This window comes from Hyaena hyaena, unplaced genomic scaffold (genome assembly GCF_003009895.1).
Source record: "Hyaena hyaena isolate Hyena2069 unplaced genomic scaffold, ASM300989v1 scaffold_479, whole genome shotgun sequence".
Classification (NCBI taxonomy): domain Eukaryota; kingdom Metazoa; phylum Chordata; class Mammalia; order Carnivora; family Hyaenidae; genus Hyaena; species Hyaena hyaena.
Window position 1 is genome coordinate 407,568 of NW_024081107.1, and position 19,099 is coordinate 426,666.

At 37.4% G+C, this 19,099-nt stretch overlaps 1 protein-coding gene and 1 non-coding gene across 3 annotated transcripts in view; both read right to left on the reverse strand.

Moving 5' to 3' along the window:
- Window positions 1–19,099, reverse strand: part of UNC13C (unc-13 homolog C) — a 564,606-nt gene that overhangs the window by 304,012 nt on the left and 241,495 nt on the right. The gene's annotated exons all lie outside the window — the stretch shown is intronic.
- TRNAM-CAU lies at window positions 4,224–4,296 on the reverse strand. Its single transcript has one exon. It is a non-coding gene; the product is annotated as a tRNA-Met (tRNA).

Here is a 19,099-nt window from a genome sequence, read left to right on the forward strand (position 1 = left end):
CAAGTTTGACTTTAAGTGGTGACGTGCATTTTTTTCTTTAACTTACTTATCCATGAAATAAAGAAGCTGTATGTCAACGACTTCTAAAGTAAAATATAACATAACTGTAAAAGTCCTGAAACAGTGCATGTTGCTCTTGTTTTGTGGTTATCTTATTATAGCTCTAATTCCCAAAGTCTGTGATTCATAGAAATTATACTATTTTCAATTTACTTTCAAGGCCAAAGTGTTTTAGGCTTAATGGAGTAACAGAAAAGGCTTGGAAAAATTTCTGCCTGCTACAAATTTCATTTGAGCAACTTACTAGAAGTATGACTTAGAACAAATTATGCAGTTACATTAAATCTCCATGTCCAATCTATAAAATGAGACTATCAATAATTATCTTTTAAAGATGATTATTTATGTAACACCTAGAACATTATTGGGCATTTAGTAAGTTTTCAAGTACAGCTAAGGAATGCAGCTAATTTTATTACTCAAATATATAAATATCATTTGCCTCTAATAGAGAAGAACATGTAACTGCAGATACAGAAAATAGAAAAAAAAATATAGTCTACTTATCAAAACAGGAAATAGATTAAATAATTGATGTATATTAGTGCAATAAAATCTTATTCAACTATTAAAAATACTGTTTTAGGTGATGGTTTATTTGGGGGCTCTCTATTCTGTTTCATTAATCTATATATTGCCTTTATGACAGTACCATACTGTTTTGTTACAGCTTTGTGATTTTCTATCCGTCTAACAAACCTTTAATCATATGGTATAATACTGTTGACTGTAGGGACAATGTTGTATAGCAGATGTCTAGAACTTATTTCTCTTGCTTAACTGAAACTTTGTACCTGGTAATCAGTAGCTCACCAATCCCCCCTCTTCCCAGAACTACAGTTCTAGTGTCTCATTCTATGAATCTGGCTACTTCTGATACCTCATTTAAGTGGAATCAGGCAATGTGTGTCTTTCTGTGACTGATTTATTTCACTTCTGCAAAATGTCCTCAAAGTTCACCCATGTTGGTACATATTGCACAATTTCCTTATCTCCTAAAGATGAATGATGTCCCATTATATGTATAGATCACATTTTCTTTACTCATTCACTTGTTAATGGGCATTTAGGTCTTTATCACATCTTGGCTATTGTCAATAATGCTGCAATAAACACGGAAGTGCTAACATCTTTGAGATTCTGATTTCAGTTCTTTTAGGTAAATACCAAGAAGTAGGATTGCTGGGTCATATGGTAGTTCTAGTCTCAGTTTGTTAAGAAAAACCCCTACTGTTTTCCATAGTAGCTGCAGCATTTTGCATTCTCACAGCTGCACACAAAGTTTCATTGACAAGAGGGCCAAGGATAGATAGGAAGTGGGACCATGGTGGCAGGGGGGAGGGTTGAGGGGGTACCATCCAACAGCAACTTGAATCATGGGGAAGACCCAGATACTGGTGATGAGGTTTTGGGGTGATTAGGGCTCTGGAGCAGACAACCAAGAAAGAAATCTTAAAGAAGTTTTCATGCAAAAAGGTGACTTTATTAAAGCACTTGGACAGGACCAGTGGGCACAGAGAGTTGTGAAGGGGTTGTGAAGAGTGGCTCATTATATACTATGATGAGGGAGGTAAAGTTAAAGGGAAGCCTCCAGAGGGACTTTGATATGCTAAAGAGGACTCCTAAGAGAGAGGGCCTTGCTATTATCAAGCTAAGTTCATTTTTCCCTCTAGCAAACCATTAACATTAAGACAGCCGCCAGTTATCTGTCAATGGGCTTCAAGTTATAAGGAAATTTAATTTTACCTGCCATTTCCTGCTTGCCTTTGTTCCCCAGATCACTATTTAGGGGAGAGGTGATATTGGGGCTCCAGGAAACTGAGTTTACAGGTTTCTGGAGATTAGGCTGCTGTTAAGATTGCCTTTTTCTTGTAATTTACGAAGATATTTGCAAATTTATGGAGACTCATGTCCTTTATGACTCTCATCTGTATCTGTTAACCATTTGTTTTTTTTTCCTTTCCTTTGTCCTTGGGCAGCCAAGAGTACCTGAGGAATATGACACACATCCCACCTGGGGGTGGGGTGCACTAGCTTGCCCTTCATTTTCAGTCCACCCCACACTCCTTCATCATTGTTCATGGTGCTGTCCAAGGCAGACAGAGAAGTAGAGAAATTATGGCTTCTCCTGTCTTCCCACGTCTGATCTTATCCAAGGGCCTCCTCACAACTAAACATAGTGGGTAAGAAAATTGGGAGACACCACACTGAACACACTGAAGAAACTTCAGGGAATAAACGGAAGAGCAAACAGGCCAGCACTTATGCCAAACTTACGTAGAAAGTGCCATCGAAAGATACATGAAATTGTACCCTTAGCCTCAAGTATTTCCATGGTTCACACTCATTCCTTTGGGCATTTCTTTGACCTTCCCTGAGAAGCCTTAACACTTATATCTTGATAGACAAAACTTCTATGATAAAAGCACCTTTCTAAAGTTTTATCCAACTTTCTTACTTCAGGAAAGGAAACAATAAACATTTTTGTACTTGGGACACAATGAGTCATAGTACAAAAATGGTTTGGAAAAATAAGTGCTTTATAAACATGAGCCTTTTTATTACCATTAATTTCCATAGTCATTGTTTTAAGTATACAGATGCTTTACATTTTTTTAAAAGATTGAGGGGCGCTTGAGTGCCTCAGTCAGTTGAGTGTCTGACTTCAGTTCAGATCATGATCTGGTGGTTCACAAGTTTGAGACGGGAACTGACTTTGGATTTTGTGTCTCCCTCTTCCTCTCCCCCATCTGTACTCTGTCTCTCTGCCTCTCTCTCTCTAAAAACAAAATAATAAAACCTTTTAAAAGTTAAAAAAAAGATTGAGCACCCCTTTACCAATCTTCATTGCAATGAGCACAATTCATGATGTTATATATTTGAATTCAGTGCATTATTTATTAAATGTCTGAAAAAGAGGAAGAAAAAAAACTAATAAAAAGTACCCTTCTCTGCACCCCTCTAGCCCCTTGGATATCAAAGAGACCTCTAAAGTGCCTATGACTATTTCTAGCCAGAGAAAAAGGGTTCAACTATATAGCCAGAATTTATCTCTGGAAGGGGAAGAGAATTAGTCAACATTAGTTTCTATGGCACCTAATGTGCCTTTCTCTTATATTCTCCCCGTCATCCTTTACTAGAAAAGAAGAAGTGCTCTTCTCCCAAGAAACTTTAAAGTAATGATGGAAAGTTCAGCAATGAGTTGCAGTTACAACTGCCTGATCAGACTTTAGCTGAACACTACACTTGAGTCAGGAGCAGCTATCATAAAGGTAAACACTATTAGGTAACAGCTCTCTCATTCTAAATATCACCAACAGAGCACAGCTTATTGAAGACTTCAGCAGTGATCACTAAGGAATTGCTGGAGAAGAGAACCAATGTTAAGAAATCCTACATTCCAGTTAGTTTTTCCACTTCAATCTAAGCATCAACCAATTACCTGGAATGGAGTGACTGCATTTAAGAATCCAGAAATAATAAAATTGGTTATATTTCAGTCTTCTCTGGACTCTTTTGAGATGGATGATACAGAAAATAAAAAGAGATGGAATTTCAAACAGAAAAAAAATAACCATAAGCCACTGTACAAACACAACAAACCACCTGACAGCATCTGTGATATTTGGGCATCCACATGAGCTAACCCTTTTCACTAAAATGAAAACTCAAAGTGTCTTGAAATTTTAAGCTGAATGTTTGTAATTGTGAACAGCTAGAAGAAAAATTTATCCAAATGTTTCATCGTTTTCAAACTTAAAAAAGTTTGTGTAACAAACATAAAACAATCCAACTTGATCAACTGTACACACAATTTAAGTTAACAAAAATAGTACAAAAAACACTACCAACCAGATAAAAATTTAAGAATGATTATTCAGGTAAAATTTTAGTAGAAGATATTACTTTAAATTGAATCATATGAGGTTGCCATTTCTCTAGGTCAGGAGAGTTAACTACCACCAATTTCATATGACTCAACCTAGAAATAAACATTTTTATATAATAAAGCTTTGTTTGCATCCTAGTTTGTACTTTTAGATTACAGGAGAAAAAAACAACTAATGCATTCACAAAAAGTTGCCTGATTATTAATTGAGATATTGGAGAAATTGGCGAAGGTATGGGAGGGTTTTGTGTATGTATGTATTTATTAGGCTCCCCACCCAACACAAGACTTGAACTCACAACCCTGAGATTATGAGTCTCATGCTCTACCAGTTAAGCCAGCCAGGTGTTCCTGGGAGGGCAAATTAATTACTAAATAATTTAACAATGAAGTTAAGAAAGCTGTGGAGATCTTCAAGCATTACTAAATTTGATTCAGTTGAGAACCGTGTTGATCCCAGAAATCACAAAGACATCATCATAAATGCTTTTCAAGCAACTCAGCCACTCTTAAGGGGTCTTCCCCATCCCACCCGCCCAATGAAATAATAGATTAATTTTGTCTAGTCAAAGAAACACAAAGATTTTAAGCTCATGTGAGAATCACTCTCCTGACATTTGACCCCAGAGTGGAAGACCTTCAAAACTTCTGGCTGTTAAGGAGTTTCTCAGGGTTTTAGAATGGTAAGATCCATACTCATTAGAGGCAATAAATTAAAAAAAAAATTAGATTTTAAATAAGGAGTGAAAAAAGAGTAGTGTTAGCATTACAAAAAGGAGGGGGGCATAGTAAAATCTAGGCAAAACAGTCACAAATCTAAGGTCAGGTCCAGACGAGAAAGGCAGCGAGGAGTTAGCCAGGTTGGCAGATAGCATTCAGAAATCTGTGTTACTCCTGATTTGCATGCTGCACAGATCCCCTGCCTGTACACATAAAGTCTTCTAGGAGGACTCACTCTTCCTGATTGTTCATGGCTCCCAGCTATGTTTAAAAATACCTTCTATCATCTGAGCTCTTGGGAAAGCCAGTGCAGAAATGTATCAACAACTTGATTTTCCCTATTTACCATTTTCTCCACAACTTTACTCCTATGTGGCAAAGTAGTTTGTGTTCAAATCATTTAGTTTCTTCTTAATCCTTATGACTGAATATACAACTGAAAAATAAAACTGGATTAGTTGCTTCAAGTCCTCCTTGGAACACAGCAAGGTATAAATGAAAAGTCATTTACAATTAAATATTTAATTAAGCATTAAGGCCTTAAATAGTTAACCATTAAAGCATAAAGCTTTAAATCACTTTAAATATAAATCTTATGTTAGTACTGTTAAAAAATGAAGTTATTGTCTCCTTTTTTGATGGAATTTTCCAAACACGTATACTTATCTGTCAATAGTAACATTTCATAAAGTAATAAATGTATGATGTCAGAAAGAGCCATGGATATCATCTTGAGGTAAAGAGACATGCTAAATGTCCCCACAGAATTTGTGGTAATTTTCCACCCTGTGTCTTTTTTTTTTTAATCCTTAGTTCTGCGTGGACTCAGTGAAAAAGATGACATGATCTAGTCAAAATAAAAGCTCAAGAGGTTACTTTCACTGCTCATTTCACTCCTTTAACCAAATCAAAATTCATTTTGTACTTTTTGTCCCTTCAGGTCCAATTCTAATCAAAAGCAGCAAAGTTTGTCAGGTAGACACGTAACTGAACGAAAATAACAAGCCTATCATGAAGCCTAAGGATATTTATAGAATTTTCATCAGACAGGAAAACAGATACTGCAGATGCTAAAAAAGAAAAAAAAAAGTAAATGTCTGAATTCACCAAATAAAACTCAAGTAGCTTAAATACACAGAGAAGAAAGATCTTTAGAATTGTTTGGGGGGGAAATGTCACTGAAGGAATATTAAGAAAGGAGAAATCAGGGTTTAGAAGTAGTAAAAATGAAAAAGAAAGTTTATAAAAGACTTTCATTGGTAAGAAATTAAGTTTAATTTAATCAATTAGTTTAATTAATTTAATTCCAATTATCATTTGAAAGTAATTATTAAGTATATTTTTTAGAAAAATAATCTATTTTTAGGCTTACTTTTTACCTAACATTATTTCAGGAGATCCTCTCCCCCTCAAGGAGCTCGAAACATAAGTGGGAAGAGAACACTAAAGTGTTGGGAGCCATTCTAAGCCCACTAGTCGAGAAAACTCCTGGTGAGGTTAAAGCAAATTTGCACGGTCTCTTGCCAATCAGATGATGACCGACCGATATCCACCCCCACTCAATTATTTCTGCTTGAGCACTGACCCCTAAGGTACCTTGTTGATCAATATCGGGAGTGACTTGTCCCCTTATTCCGGCCCTGGTATGACGATTGCACCTTGTGAAGGAACTTATTGTGGGAACTTCTTCTTTTGATTATGGGAACAGACATCGTGTCTCCAGCAGCTCCTGTCTTCCTCCATACTTTCCCTTGAGCTATGAACAGGCTAATGACCCTTACTCACAAAAGATTGACCTTTACATGTACAGTTCTGTTACTACCATTGTATAAGTCCAAGAGGTTCATCCAGCACAACATGTAAATCAGCTAACCAAAAATGTCTCTCATGCCCTAGCTATTCAAGACATCATACAACTGGACACAAAGGTAAATGCACTCGATGAGGCTATTCTATGTACTGGAAATGAGCTAAATTCTTTAAAGGTATGGCTGACTCTCTGGTGCCGTAAAGAATATAACTGGAATATCAAGTCTTGCCTGGAGACAAAGAGCCTAACTTAGAGAGAAGGAACAGATAAGGGCAGAACATAAGTTACTACATATACCTTTGCTAACTGATGGTGTATAGCAGCCCCTTCCCTAAGGCCTACATTCCACAAACATCTTCCCTTACCCTGACAGCTGTGATGAGGATGGATAAAAGTATCTACAAACCTATGACTTATTCTTACTGTTATTAAAATGTGAACACCCTGTTATTTTCTTAGTTACTCAACCTCACTATAATTGGGGCAGTTCTGCAAGAAGACTTCTGTAAAACCTGTTTCTGTACATTTTCCAAAACATCTTTTCACAGAGAACTATCCACTGTAAAAATTCCATTTTCTGATGCCATGTTAACGTTTGACCTGTAAATATAGACACCAAAACCGACAGGACAGAGATGGCTGCCTGGTGATCAGAACGAATCTTGGGACTCTCTCAATCCCTCCCTTGCTGACACCGTTCATCCTTTAGGGACCACTGGTCCCAGGTGGAGCTGGACTCCAGCATTATATATTGCTAGTTTGGTATTAGTTTCTGTTTTTCTTTTTCTATAATTTTATAGAAAATGAAGAAAATGAATAAAACTGTAGACTGCTTTTTTAAAAAATTCTTTCAGTTAGCTTATGATCTCTTCATGACATATATACTAATAGTTCAATTCTTTCCAGTACTAAGTAGTATATCAGCCAATGTATATATGCCACAACTTGTTTTCTTGCTCACTTATTAATGAAAATTTGGTTTTTTAGTCTTTATCCATTACAAAGAAATCTGCTACATTTGTGTATGAATCTTCATAGAGGCACATGTTTTCTTTTGAAGAAACTAATGGTTTCTCCCAAGTGGTTCTACCACCTTAGATTCTTACCTGTCATAGAGTTCCAGCTCCTCCTCAGCTTTAACAATACTGAGCAACAGAAGCATAAGGTCTAAAGGAGAAAACTGGTTTTAATGCTGTATGTGAAGCATAATATCATTGATAAGTTAATTGTGATCATTTAAAGATATATATTATACATCCTAAAGCAATTGCTGAACTAATGAAATGAGATACAATTCCAAGTAGACCAGATGCAATTAAAATAGGTGACAGGTACCAAAAAAAAAAAAAAAAAAAAAAAGGCTAAAACTGATATATGAATTCAGCAAAGTTGCAGGATAAAAAAATCAATGTATAAAAATCAGTTACATTTCTGTACACCAATAATGAAGCAACAGAAAGGGAAATCAAGAAACTAATCCCATTTATAATTGCACCAAGAACCATAAAATACCTAGGAATAAACCTAACCAAAGAAGTAAAATATATGTATGCTGAAAGCCCTAGAAAGCTTATAATAGAAACTGAAGAAAACACTAAGAAATGGAAAACCATTCCATGTTCATGGATTGGAAGAACAAATACGGTTAAAATGTTGACATTACTCAAACAATCTACACATTCAAAGCAATTCCAATTGCACTGACATTATTCTCAGAGCTAGAACAAAGAATCCAAAAATTTGTACAGACCCACCAAAGACCCTGAGGAGCCAACATAATGTTAAAAAAGAAAACTAAAGCTGTAGGCATCACAATTTCAGCCTTTAGCCTGTACTACAAACCTGTAATCATCAAGACACTATGGTAATGTCATGAAAACAGACAGAGACCAATGGAATAGGATAGAGAACCCAGAATTGGACCTCCAAATTTATGGCCAACTAATATTTGACAATGCAGGAAAAAGTATCCAATGGAAAAATGACAGTCTCTTTAGCAAATGGTGCTGTGAGTACTGGATAGCGACATGCAGAAGAATTAAACTGGATGACCTTCTTATACCATACACAGAAATAAACTCAAAATGGATGAAAGATCTAAATGTGAGAAAACAAACCATCAAAATCCTAGACAAGAAAACAGGCAACAACCTCTTTGATCTCCACTGAAGCAACTTCTCACCTGACATGTCTCCAAAGGCAAGGTAAATATAAACAAAAATGAATGATTGGGACCTTATCAAGATGAAAAGCTTCTGCACAGCAAAGAAAATAATCAACCAAACTGAAAGGTAATTGATGGAATGAGAGAAGATATTTACAAATGACATACTGGATAAAGGACAAGTATCCAAAATCTATAAACAACTTACTAAACTCAGCACCTGAAAAACAAATAATGCAGTGAAGAAATGGGCAGAAGACAGGAACAGATACTTTTCCAGAGAAGACATCCAGATGGCCAACTGACACATGAAAAGATGCTCAACACTGCACATCATCAGGGAAATATGTATCAAAACCACATTGAAATACCACCTCACACCTGTCAGAGAGGTTAAAAATAACAACTCAGAAAACAACAGATGCTAACAACGATGGGGAGAAATGGGAACCCACTTGCACTGTTGTTGGGAATGCAAACTGGTACAGTCACTCTAGAAAACAGTGTGGAGGTGTTCAAAAAATTAAAAACAGAATTACCATGCACCCCAGTGATAGCACTACTAGGAATTAATCCAAAAGATACAGGAGTGCTGATTCACAGGGGTACATAATACTCCAATGTTTATAGCAGCACTATCAACAATAGCCAAATTATGGAAAGAGCCCAAATGTCCATCAATGGACAAATGGATAAAGTAGATGTGCTTTATATATACAATGGAAAACTGCTTGGCAATTAGAAAAAAATAAAATCTTGCTATATGCAACAATGTGGATGGAACTAGAGAATATTATGTTAAGTGAAATAATTCACTCAGAGTAAGACAGATATCATATGTTTATATTCATATGTGATTTTGAGAAACTTTATAGAAGGCCATGGGGGAATGGAAAGGGGAAAATATTTTCAGAGAGGAAGGCAAACCCAAAAAGACTCTTAAAGAGAGAGAATACATTCAGGGTTGGTGGAGGACAGGGGAGGGAATGAATGATGGGCACTGAGGAAGTACTTGTTGGGATGAGCACTGGGTGTTGTATGTAAGTGATGAATCATGGAACTCTACTCTTGAAACCAAGAGCACACTGCATGTACTACATACAGGATAGCTAACTTGAGATTTATATGTATTTTTAAAAGGCAGAGAAAAAAAGGAGACAACTCATTCTTCTACTAATTATGGAATGGTGTTTCATTGTGGTTTTGCCTTCCTGAACGATTAATGACTTTGAGCATGTTTTCATGTTTATTTGCTATCCCTGCAAATGTTCTGTGTGCTCTTCAAAATAATACGTACTCTGTTGTTCTGGAGTGAAGTGTTCTAAGTAGCAGACCCACAAGAAATAGACCCATTTATGTCTTCATATATTTAAAATGTATTTCTTATAGGCTGGATATGGTTGAGGTTTCCTTTTTTGTTCAATATGATAATCTCTGCCTTTGGAACCTGGTGTTTAGATTGTTCACATTGAATGTGATCACTCACTGACATGGTTAGGTTTTAATCTATCCTCTTGCTATTTTTTAGTTTTCCTATTAGGTTTTTTTGAACCCAATTTTCCCTTTTTTTCTGTTTTGGATTTCATGCATAGTTTTTATAGTTAAAATTTACCTGTTTTGTTGGTGTATTAACTATATTAATTTTGTTCAATCATTTTAGTGGATAGACTTTCGGTACATATCTTTAATTTATCACCAAATAGGGGTGGCTTAGTGGCTCAGTCAGTTAAATTTCTGACTCTTGATCTCAGAGTTCCTGAGATCGAGCCCCATATCAGGCAGTGCACTGTCAGTACAGAGCCTGCTTAGGATTCTAAATCTCTCTCTCTCTTTCTCTCTCAATCTCTCTCTCTTTCTGTCCCTCACTCTTTATCTCAAAAATAAATATGGAAAAAAGAATAGAAATAAATTATCACAATCTATGAAGTTATATCCTTTTATCCACAGTTTAAGAACCTTACAATGGCATATATCCAGTTTGTCTCCTAGACCTTTCTGCTATTACCATATATTTTAATTATTACATGAGCAAGGAATAAATTTATTGTTTAAATATTGAGTAAGCTTTTCAATAAATCAAAATATAATAGTTTATTATATTTTTCAAGGCAGTATTGGCCAATATTCTTTCTTTTTATGCATTTATACAAATCTACATTTTCATCTGGCATCACTTTTGTTCTGTTTGAAGGACTTTCATTAACATTTCTTACAGTGCAGTCCAGAAGGAAAGGAATTCTTTCAGCTTTCCTATGTCTGAAAAAGCTTTTATTTTGTCCTAGAAAGTATTTTGTCGCCTTTGGTTTTGAAAGGTATTTTCTCTGGGTATAGAATTCTACTTTGACAGTTTTTGTTTCAATAATTTAAAGATGTTGTCCTATTCAATTACTGCTAACATCATTTCTTATGAGAAGTATGCTGCCACCTTTATCTATCTTACTCTGCATACAGCGTGTCTTTTTTCTCTAGAAGCTTTCAAGATTTTCTCTTCTTCCCCAGTTTTGAATAATGTGATGATGATACACCTTAGTGTAATTTTTTTTTTCATTTTCTTATGCTTGAGGTTGCTCTTTTGGAGTCTATGAGTTTCTAATGTTGATATAACTTGAAAACAAATGGCTATTATCTCCTCAAAATTATTTTTCCTGTACCCACCTTTCTTGTCCTTTCTCTCTCTGTGCAAGAATCCTGATACATTGCTTGGGGGCTCGTCTAGGATTCAGAGATGGTGCATCTCCATCTCCCTTGCCACCAGGAATGCAAACCTCAGGGTGCAAGAGAGGCAGCTCACCTGGTGCCAGTGGACCCGGGCCACTTGATCCACAGAAGAGTAGCCCTCCTGATGTGCTGGGGTGAGGACATCATGTGAGCTAACAGATCTGGTGCAGCCCAGGAACCAGCTCAGGGAGCGCCTGTCAGACTGGTAAGAACCCAGGTTCATTTTGGTAGACTTGCCCGTAATGGGCAGAGGGGAGCCTCATCACCTCCTTGAGTTGCACTAGTAACTCCACAAGGAAAGAGGAATGAAGCTGCAACTCTAAGGCATTGAGTGCTGGGCAGCATGTTGGAGTCGCCACATAACTGTGTATGGGAACATATCTCTTGTTCATTTTCTGGGTCAATGACTATAATAATTAGAGCCAACTGTCGCTGGTTATTCTACCTAAGAACAGGGACTTCAGGGAATATTCCCAAGCAGCTACCGAAACTCCTTTTGTTTCAGGGAAATTCTCTGTCTTCTCTGGACTGACATGGACTGCCTAATTCCACTGGTGAAAAACAAAACAAAAGAAACGTGAAGTCTGCTCCTCTGTCTGAGCTGACAAGATTTAAAACTGGGAATTCTCTTTCTGTACCTTCTGCTGGCACCTCTCCTTTGCACTCCCTTCCCTCACTCCTTTTCTCCACCACCTGGAGGGGCGGCCTAACTGACTCCTCAATGCCTCAGGCACCATCAGCTCCTCCTACCCTAGATATTGAAGAGCAAAGACCACTGAAGTCAGATTTCCCCACCAACTTTCAGGTAAAAATTAACAATAGGGAATAAAGTGTCTTATGTGGAGTCAAGTAAAATGTATTCAGTATTTAAGTTAATTTAAGTTTGTTGGTTTGAGGGGCACCTAGGTGGCTCAGTCGGTTAAGCATCCAACTTCAGCTCAGGTCATGATCTCAAAGTTCGTGGGTTTGAGCCCCACATCAGGCTCTCTGCTGACAGCTAGCTCAGAGCCTGGAGCCTGTTTCAGATTCTTTAATTCCCTCTCTCTGACCCTCCCCTGCTTATGCTGTCTCTCTCTCTCTCAGAAATAAAACATTAAAAAAAGTTTTTTAATAAATAAGTTTGTTGGTCTGAGATAGACCAATTTTATCAATATTAAAAAAAAAAAACACAGAAACAAACGTGTATTCTACCTAGATTTGCTGAAGGTCAAATAAGCTCATGTTATCTCTGTTCCAATATGTTAACAAAACGATGACTGAAAGTGATGGTCAATTTTGTCTGTCTCATAGTTTTCATGGGTAATTTTTAAGATAGCTTTCAAAGTCCTTGGTAACGTAAAACGTTAAAGTGTTGCTTCCATGATAAATTGCGATTGAACTCTTTGGCTATCTAATGAGATAAGAAGCTAAAGCACTAATGACTAGATGTAGGTTTATGCTTTTGACTTGTTGCAAAAAAACTAAGAATATCTGGGACTGTTGAAAAACATGCTTTTGCTTAATGGATTCATAAGTTTGCCATCTAAAAAGATTCTGATATAACATAAAGTTAACAGTTGATTACTACTTAGTTTTCACTGGAGACTAAGGTTTCTAAGAGTTAGTTCTGCTAAATATAATTAAGACTAATGGCAATAAGGAAAGCAACTCTGTACTTAGGAAAGTAGGAGGTATGTAAGAAAGATATAAGGAATGGAAATATATTTTTGTTAAAGGTAAAAGAAGGTGTTTTTGTCCTAAAGGAGACTGTTTTTTTGGAGAAAAGTGGCTTGGGACAAGAAAGAAAAAGTTGTAGAAGGTTTGTGAAGAATAATCTTTAAAATGAAGTTTTATACATGGTCAAGATGGACTAAGGTTAAAATAAATGGATTTTAAAATTACACAGGATTAAGATTAAAATTCCTCCTCCTTTGATCCAAAGGCTGGGAAAATGATGGCAATACCCTTGATGCCAGCCTCCAAATACTCCACATTTGTGCTTTTCTTATTTACTAGAGAAATGGATGCCTCTGCCATATGAGGGATGGATGATATATAAAGGGCTTTTACTAAGATACATGGGAGCCATTTTACTAAGCTTAGCCCATTGTATGCCAAAATTTGAATACCCACATGGCTGAAGCATATTTGTGTAGGCATTGTTGAAAAGGGCAGGGGAGAAGACCTTGACTTTGGTCCTTTAACCCCCTCCCTCAATGGCCAATGATCAATACGTAAGTTACTGTTGGGCCAAAATAAAATTAGTACACCCTAAGTCAACCAAGAAAATCTTGCTTGGTTACAGTCCTAACCCCAAGGTCTTACAGGCAGAAACCAGAGGGGTAAAAACAAAACAAAACAACAAAAACTTTATATTACAAGGTTTAAGACAGATAAAAGGAAATCTAGGTAAATTTTCTAATTGGATAAACATATAAAGGCTTTTCAGAATATTACATATGTTTTTGAGTTGGTTTGGAAAGAGATCATGCTTTTGTTAAATCAGACTCTTAATGACACAGATGTTTTAGAAAAAAAATGAAGGAAATCTAAGATTTAGCCCTTAAATTATACTAGATTAGCTACTATTTTACAAACACAAAATGAGAGCCTGATGGCCTTCCTGGAGAGGTTGAGGAAGGCTCTCATTAAATATATGGCTATCTCCCTTGACACCGCTGAGGTTAAGATAATTTTATTTTTATTTTTTTTATGTTTTATTTATTTCTGAGAGAGACAGACAGTGTGAGCAGGGGAGTGTCAGAGAGAGAGGGAGGTACAGAATCTGAAACAGGCTCCAGGCTCTGAGCTAGCTGTCAGCATAGAGCCCGATGCAGGGCTCGAACCCACGGGCCGGGCTGTGATATCATGATCAGAGCTGAAGTCAGACACTTAACCTACTGAGCCACCCAGGAGCCCCAGGCTGAGATAATTTTAAAAGACAAATTTGTCACTCAATCAGCCCTAGATATTCAGAGAAAATGCAAAAATTGGATGTTGGCTTTGAAGGGACCTTGGAGGAGCTCTTATGAGCTGCCAATGGGATATATTACAAACAAAACAGAAAAGAAGATTTAAAAACAAACAAACAAAAAAAGAAGCCTAAAGACTTAGTTGTGGCCTTACTTATAATGTCAGACCAGACTTCCTGAGGTCCTGGCACCAAGTGCCATTTCTATGGCCATTCAGAGCACTAAATGAGAATATCCTCAGAGGGGACAATCAAAATGAAAACCCCATAAGCCATGTCCCTGATATGGAAACAATCACTGGAGATCTGAATGCCCTCAGGAACTTCTATCTGTGAGGGCTCAGATAAGCAATGTCCCTGGAAGGGACTAACTGGGCTCTGGGGCTCTTCACGATGGCTCCCCTAAACCAACTGTCTATCAGAAACCCAGAACCTCGGTAACTCTAAATATAGAAGAACTGGTTGATTTCCTACTTCACACCAGAGCTACCTTTTCTGTCCTCCTTTCCACTCCAGGCCAACTAGCCAAATGCAGCATGACTATTAGGGGAACCTCTGGAAAACTTGTAACTAAATTTTTCTCTGAGCCTCTGGGATGTATATGGGGAAACTTAATTTTTCCTCATTGTTTCCTGATAATGCCAGAGAGCCTTACTCCCTTGCTAAAAAGGGACATTATAACTAAATTATAGACTCTGGTGTTACTCATGACAGATAAACAATTATACTGGCTTTTAAAAATTACTGGGTATTGTAGGCTATAGATACCAGGGTTCAGGAAAATAGTTTGCTGCTATATCAATTATTAAAGGAGACTTAATCCCACCTACTCTCCCCTCCCCCCAAATAAATAAACAAATAAGTAAACTGGGGTCTGACTACTAAACACTGTCTCCAGTGTTAGAATAGAGTGGAATGGTTAGAACAGAGCAGGGTAAATACTATTACCAAGCTCACAGAGCTAACATTATTAAAACACAGCATCAGACTTTTCATTTAGGGAGGTACAAAACTTTTCAAATGGCTCAAAGGATGTGTTGTGGGAAAAAGAAATTGTCAAGGACAGTTCTGCAGGTGGTATCAGGCTGTGAAGTAGGTCTTAAAACAGTCCTTTCAACCCCAAACTTGCTCTCCCAGACAATCAAGGAACTGGAGACTCTCCAGGAAAAGACTAACAATTAGGTCTCACTCAGTTGCCAAGGTTAAAAAAAAAAAAAAAAAAAAAAGGCCAACATCTGTTTGTATGGGTTAATACTTTTACTAATTGAGTAGGGGCCTTCCCCTAGAAGCCAAAAAAACAAAACAAAACCCACAAAAAGTAATAAAAATTCTGCTTTATAAAATAAAACTCAGGTTTAGCTTACTTAAAAATTACAAATTAATAATATAAATGGTGGCCCTGACTCTTTCTCTAGTAGAACTTCTGGCTCTTGAAAAAGTTTTACACATCAAAATAAAGCTTATTACTGAGTAAAACTCTAAATAACACCTCATAAGCATTAGATGCTTTAAAAATTTTTTAAATTAAGTTAGGGCCAATCTCTTGAAAATTGAGCCACCATTAATTACTTACTGTTCCTGGTTCTCCACTAGCTGGGTAATGAGAGATTCCCTGACATGTTATTTACTAAGTGAGGGTCTCCCCTAGATTATCTCACAGGTTTGGAAACTGTAGACATTATCTTAAGATGTCATCTTTTTGGTCAGTATCATCTTTACTTTGTATTTTTCTCTTTATGTCTGCTAATGTTTATGGTGCCTCATGCCTGCTGGACTTCCTGTAAAACCATACCATGGGCCACTCGACCAACCCTTGGGTAGACTCTAACTGCTGTACCCCTACACTGCCCCTTATCAGCTTGAAGAAGCCAGAATGGTCATTGTCCCTGTTCCCCAACAGCAGTTACAGGTCCTGTTCCAGGGGAGAAATAAATAAGGGGTAACATTAGACAGGGAGAGATAAGGCACCTTCAGGGAGGCAGACCGCAGCTGCAAATGGGAGGCTCAAGAAGCAGATGGGGCTCTCCCCTTATGAAATCCTTTATGGGCACCCTCCCCCCATTATCAGGGGCATAAGGGGAAATCTAAATGTGATAGACAATCTAACTCTAAAAAAACAGATGCAGGCCCTTGGCTTTACCCTAACCAGCTTCCACCACTGGGTTAGAGAACCATGACCTGTAAATCTGACTACAGATGCTCACCTCTTTAAACCCAGAGATGCAAGGCAGAAAAGCCTTGGTGTCATGACTCTCTGTGTGAGAATACTGCTACAAGCAGACCACCAGGATTTCCCTCCTTCCCTTCCTCACACAAAGCACAACTGACAGATGTAAGGTGCTCTTATCACAGTCTGACCAATAACTCATAACTTGTATGCTTTATTTTATAAAGATGAATTAGACTAATTGGTTAAAATGCAAAGAACCTTCTTGACAGAAACTCTTGAGAAGTAGAGTGGCCAAGGCCATTATGGACCACATGGAAGTTAGTGATAAGAAAAGCTATTGAGTAGTGATCAGGAATCAGACCAGAGTACAGAGGACAGAAGTAAGAAGAAAGAGAAGTGGGAGGGAGAGCAGGAGGGACAGAATGGCAGAATAAAGGGAGAGAAAGGAGACAGGAAAAAACAGATACAATTGAACAAACTGTCAAAGAACAGAAAGGAAGAAAAGAGCATATTGATTGCTGCCACTTTGGAATTCTTGTTTGCCTTTTCCTGGATTCTTGCAAGGGCTTTCTGTGTCTGTATAATAAAATCTGTTACAAAATAATTCCTTTTCTCTAATACTAGTTCAAGGCGTCCTTACAGAATAGTCCTCACTGCCCCCAAGGCTTTGCGGTTTGTAATCCAACTGCTCCTCCAAGATTTGGGGGACTGTATCTGAATTCTATTTAACCCTCAGTTTGCAACTAAGTACAAGGCCTTTTTTTAAATCACATATAAAATCGTTGACCTATGGAATTTGTATCACGTATCATATCCTTGGCCTATGGAATATCACAGTGCTATCTCCAAGGATCTGTCCTGATCTCAAATTTTAGGGTTTGTTGACTGGCAATCAATTCTCTTTGGAGACCTTACATTCACACTTCAGTGACTTCAGCCCAAATTTGTTTTCACATACCCTTCCTCTTCTTGTTATGAAACCCTTAGTTTATGGTATGAAGCAGTGATGAAATAAATGCTATTCTACTGACTCTGCTGTGTGTGGATGGGTAATGGGTCAATCTCTTTTACTAAGTGAAAGGCAGTATTGATCATTATATCTCCCTCTTGCCAAGTAGATTCACAATGTTGACAATGATTAGTAAACAAATTTCTAATCCCATAAAGTGTGACTAAACTCCTTGCTGTAGACAATTGTGTTAATACCATCGTTGCAAGCTAGCTCAGGCAACTGAGGAAACATTCCCTTCCCACGTAGCCCAGAAAAGGCCTGTGCTAGTGATCTAGGCAATAAATCAAATCACTGATCTCATGCAGGCTGTCATTTTAAAATATTGATCTGTTGTGCTATGGAGATATTTGTGTTTAACTGTAGTATTTAAATAAGCTATCTCCTATAGAGCTTGGTTTATGCTTAATTCCTACTCGGCCCTAAGCTGAGCAGCGTACAGCAAGGTGGAGAGCCACGGGCCTAAGGCACCCTGTGTCCCCTCATCTGGTTAGCTATAAATTGAACTTAGCTGACATTCTTCAAAAGGGTCAAGGCAATTACAACTCTCTCAACAACAGCTTTTGAGTTTCTGGTGCTTACATGCTAAGAGTCTACATGTAAAGTGCCTCTTAACAAAAATTTTGAGTGAAGGTAGGGAGTAATTTTTTTGTACACTGTCCACAGTGTAACAGATTCATGGACTGAATCAGTACTGAAGGACTTCTGGACGTCAAGAGGCATGTTTATCCAGAAAAGTTCTGGAACTTAAATTTATCAGTTTGCAGGCTAGGTGGCTTTTTGGTATAATGTGAAGTCACTCTTCAAGTCAGTACTTTCCACTGGCCTTGTAAATATAGCAATTTGCATAAAATGGGCACTTAGGAAATATGGGTTGAATTTGATACCCACTTAGCAAGTGGAGGTGGTTGTCTAGTTGATTATGTAAGTAAGGTGTTTAGACACCACTGCTGTGCCTATTCAATACCACTATAAATAATTGAGAGTATGTCTGCATTCCTACCATAGGCATTGTGTTAACTAGAGTTTGTTATTAAAATAATTATTTAGGGGCGCCTGGGTGGCTCAGTTAGTTAAGCGACAGACTTCAGCTCAGGTTGGTGGGTTTGAGCCCCGCCTTGGGCTCTGGGCTGACAACTCAGAGCCTGGAACCTGTTTTGGAATCTGTGTTTCCCTCCCTCTCCGCCCCTCCCCTGCTCATGTTCTCTCAAATAATAAGCATTTTTTAAAAAATTAATTCCTTAATACAAATTTTAAAAATAACTAACAAAGGGGAACCTTCTTGTACTGTTGATAGAAATACAAACTGATGTGACCACTCTGGAAAATAGTATGGAGTTTCCTCAAAAAGTTAAAAATAGAATTGTCCTATGATCCAGTATTTTCACTACTAGGTATTTACCAAAAAAATACAAAAATACTAATTCAAAGGGATACATGTTTCCTGATGTTTTTAACAGTATTATCTACAATAGGCAAATAAGAAAAGAGTCTAAGAGTCCAACAACTGATGAATGAATCAACAAGATGTGAGATACACACAATGGAATATTATAAAAAAGAATGAAATCTTGTCATTTGCAGTGACATGGATGAAGATAGAGGGTAA